Source organism: Stegodyphus dumicola, chromosome 10 (genome assembly GCF_044657685.1).
Source record: "Stegodyphus dumicola isolate Sdum_Otavi_A_Nest chromosome 10, ASM4465768v1".
NCBI classification, from domain to species: domain Eukaryota; kingdom Metazoa; phylum Arthropoda; class Arachnida; order Araneae; family Eresidae; genus Stegodyphus; species Stegodyphus dumicola.
Genome location: NC_140777.1, coordinates 5,053,937 through 5,058,348, shown reverse-complemented (window position 1 = coordinate 5,058,348; position 4,412 = coordinate 5,053,937).

Sequence of the window (4,412 nt, the reverse complement as noted above, 5' to 3'; positions counted from 1 at the left end):
TATAGCCTGAAGGCTGTGTCACTGATTGTGCCAGAGTGTTTATTGTATTCTTCGACTGTAAATGTGCTATTGGAGCTGTCTTGAATAATAATACTGGCTAATAAATTGTGTTTAGATACTTCATTAAGTGTCATCGTTATTCACTCCAAATCTTCAAACCCATATGTGAAGAGAAAAACATGTCAGAAGTGTGATTTGCAAGTGAATGCTAGTGACCCGCCTGCAGAGGAAAGCCATGGCGGAGGAAATGAAGACTTTGATGGACTTCTTAGCCGAGATAAGAGCTGAAAGCCAAGATCAAAGCCAGACAAGACAATCTGCAAGAGCAACTGCAATGGATAGTAGTGAAGCAAAAGGAGATTAGAAGCGACATCATGGAGTTTAGAAAGAAAATTGTAGTCACAAGATTTTGAAATGACAGAAGTGGCATCCAAAAAATCAAAGGATGAAGAAATGAAGGAAGCAGCTGGTGAAGTGTCCGAGAAAGTCCAAGAATGTTAAAAGAAATAAGGGATGAAACATCTTACAAGACTGAAGAAACAGAACTAAAAGATGAAGAAAAGGAAAGACGATTCTCAACCTCAAGAGTCTGAAGTTGAACTGGAAGAAAGTGATAATACTGTTTGTAAAGATGATGAAATAAAAGAAGTAGCTTGTAAAGCTTCTGAAAGAGGTGAAAAAATAATTCATAAAAATAAAGTTTGGATTCCAAAGTGCCTGAAGTAGTGATAGAAGAAAATGAAAATATGACTGTCAAGATTGTAGAAACTGATAGTGAAGTTACAAAGTCGCAGTTAGCAAGTATTGAACCATCTGAAAGTTCATGCGATGCTGATATGGAAGAAGCTGATGTACAACTTATGCAGAGGGCTCTAGTATTGCAAGAAAATTCACCCACTTCGCAATCTATGTGTGTGCCTCATAATGCAGGTTGTGCAGACAAGGACTTGATTCCAAACCAGGATACTCTTGCTTGTAAAGGATCGAATTCTATTCATGACCCTGGAGCAAACATCGCAACTGGCATTCAGGAAATAGAGGTAGCATGTAGCATCTGCTAAAAGTATTGAGGTGAACTTGTAAGGATCTTAAGTTTTACTAACGTTTATTTTATTTTAAATCTTTACTATCACTTCTTATTTTCTACTTCCAGCCAGAATTATAAGCGTGAAGGTTTTTATGCAAAGTTTGTCTGGCGAACGCCAAGTATTTAAGTGTGGCCTTTTTGCCAAGCAAGAGAGAGAGGAAGCAGTGAGTTGAAGCAGGCCGCTTACCTTAGAAGTTACGCAGTTGCTATTTGCCTTCCAGGCCAGAGGTTTTAATCCTCTTGATAAATTAAACGTATTGTAGTGTTCACAGTCTCTGTGCTACATACGCTTCCTGTTATTATAAGGCCAATCTTCCACGTGTATTATTCTAAAGCTAAATTAGAGTTTAGTTTTATTTTGATATCTTTTACGTTAGACCCCGAGTGGAGGGTCATTGTATTCCAAAGTGCGGAAGTTATTGTATATAGAGAAAAATAAAGGGTTTTGTATACCCTTCGTCTGTATCCTGTCACTTACTACAATTAGTGAACATAGCTTTAGTAAGCTCTCTGTTCCTAGTCAGGTCCTTGTATGTTCCCGAAGAAGGTTAGAAGGAACATTGAACCTGATAGTGGCGCCCAACGTAGAAGAATAACCATGGCCGAGTTTCAAGAAGAACCTGTGCTGCCTGCAGAAACGGCTCAGAATCCAGAAATGCCAGCTGCCGCCCTGGAAGGATTTGGGTACATCGTCCAGACCATGCGCGCTTCGATGAAACCAGAAGCAACGTTTAATGGAAACTCACCGGTAACCAGTTTTTTGGAAAAATTGGATGACCACTTCATGCTCTACCCCGTGCACGAGTTTCAAAAAGTTACCTTAGCTACCAGCGCTTTGAGGGGCCAAGCGCTTAACTGGTTCAAATGTATCGGCAGAAGTCTCTTGGGTCAAGCAGGAAGTCCCACCTATACTTATGAAAATTTCAAGACTGCCCTACTAAAAGCCTTCCCTGTTGTATGGGATCGTGCAAAATTAGAAACGGAACTTTTTAGCATATATCAACAAAGAATCGAAAACCTCTCGAGCTTTATTTTAAGAAAAATTCACGTTTTCAAAGCTCTTGTATGGAAACCGTCCGGATCCTGAAATAATTCAAGTGATTTTGCCGAGGTTACTACCCCAAGTGCAAGACTTTATTGAATTGAGAAATCCGACTACACTGGAAAAATTATTTGAGCTAGCAATCCAGTTTGAAAGTAGAAGAACGGCGGACGTCGAAAGAAGACGCCAATATCAACAGCGAAACCAATTTGGTACACCAAGACTACAGCAAACTCAAGCACATGGCTACGGAGAAAAAGCGAATCAGTGGGCAAGGAAACCCGAGCATTCAAAAACAGCCGGCGAACGTCGACAGTTCAATAGCAACCCAGGAAAAAAGTCTCAAGGCCAGGGGAAAAAGAAGGAAAGCACGGAAAGGAAAAATAATTTAAACTAAAACGGATTTCTGCTGACGAGAGGGTGCGGAAATCCGAAGGCCACGAAAACCCCTCTTCCTACAAGTTAAATACAGTAATGGTGAAAAATTTGACTCTTCCGAAGATTGAAGTCTTGGTGAATAATATCCCGGCCACCGCACTCCTGGATACCGGCGCGCAGTGTTCCTGTGTGGCAGAAGTCTTTTTTAGAAAGTATTTTCGCAAATACCGCATATATAATGCGGATAATACGACAGTATTAGCCGCGCAAGGAAAAGAATGTAAGTGCGTAGGTAAAGTACCTTTATATATCCGTATCAAGGACGAAGAAGTAAAGGTGATGTTTTTTATAGTAAAGAATCTGCAAGCACATTTGATTTTAGGAATAGATTTTCTTTCAGACGCACAAGCTACACTGGATTTTAATGAAGCGTCCCTTAAGCTGACAATGAAACCAGTGCGTGTAGAAAAGGTTGAACCGCCAAGGTTAAATCTTGACCACCTGCCTAATGACGAGCAAGATAGAATCCGACAAGTGGTAAGTGAATTTGCTTCGTTATTTAGTGATATTCCAGGATTTACTCAGGTTACTAACCATAGTATTGACACCGGAGATGCATTGCCAGTTCGTCAAAAACCATACCGGTATGATAAGAATAAGGAAAAAATTATAGAATGGCATATTACCGATATGCTACGTAAAAAGATCATAACGCCCATCTCAAGTAGTTATGCTAGCCCGGTGGTTTTATGTAAGAAAAATAATGATTATCCTTTGGAGCATCCAAAAAGGTGGAGATTCGCTATTGATTACCGTAAATTAAATTCCATAACGAAATATCCGGTATATCCATTACCGATCATAGAAGAAATTTTAAGGAACATAAAATCAACCAAATTTATGACGACTTTAGACTTAACGACTGGTTATTTTCAAATAGGGGTGAGGCCTGAGGACGTGCCTAAGACTGCTTTTATAACCAAGTCTGGCACTTATGCATTTTTGCGTATGCCGTTTGGCCTTTCAGGCGCCCCAGCAACATTTCAGCGATGCATGGACATTGTGTTAAGACCTGTTCTTGGAAAGTCCACATTTATCTATTTAGACGATATCATTATTACTAGTGATAATCTCGACCAACATGTACAGGATTTAAGACAGGTGTTTTCTTTATTAAATGAGGCCGGTCTAAAAGTTAATGTCGAAAAGTGCAAATTTGCAGCCCCTGAATTAAAATATTTAGGTTACAAAATATCGCAAAAAGGGATCGAGACAGATGAATCAAAAATAATCGCTGTACAAAAGTATCCGACTCCAAACAGGGCAATGAAGCTCTCTTCTTTTCTAGGACTTTGTTCATATTATAGGTCCTTTATAAAAGATTTTGCGGCTATCGCTGAGCCATTGTTAAAATTAAAAAGGAAAAAGGCAAGATTCTCGTGGACGGCCGAAGCCAATAGTGCTTTCGAAAAATTAAAACAATCATTAACGCAAGCCCCTGTGTTGAAATTTCCTGAAAAGGATGAAAATTTAGAAATTTCAGCGGATGCTTCGGATTATGCGGTAGGAGCGGTACTTTCGCAAAATCAGCAGCCCGTGGCATTTTTTAGCCGAACTTTAAATCAAACACAAAGAAACTATTCCGCGACTGAGAGAGAGGCACTTGCAGTTCTGTTAGCAGTGCAAAAGTTCCGAGTCTATTTTGGAAAGGCGCCGATAACAGTATATTCTGATCATGCGGCGGTAACTAGATTGTACTCAGGGAAAAAGTTATCCCCAAGGTTAATAAGATGGGCACTCAAGCTGCAAGAATATAATCTGGTAATCAAGCATACCCCCGGAACGGAAAATATCGTAGCAGATGCCCTATCACGAATTAAATTAGACGAACAGGGTAATACAGTA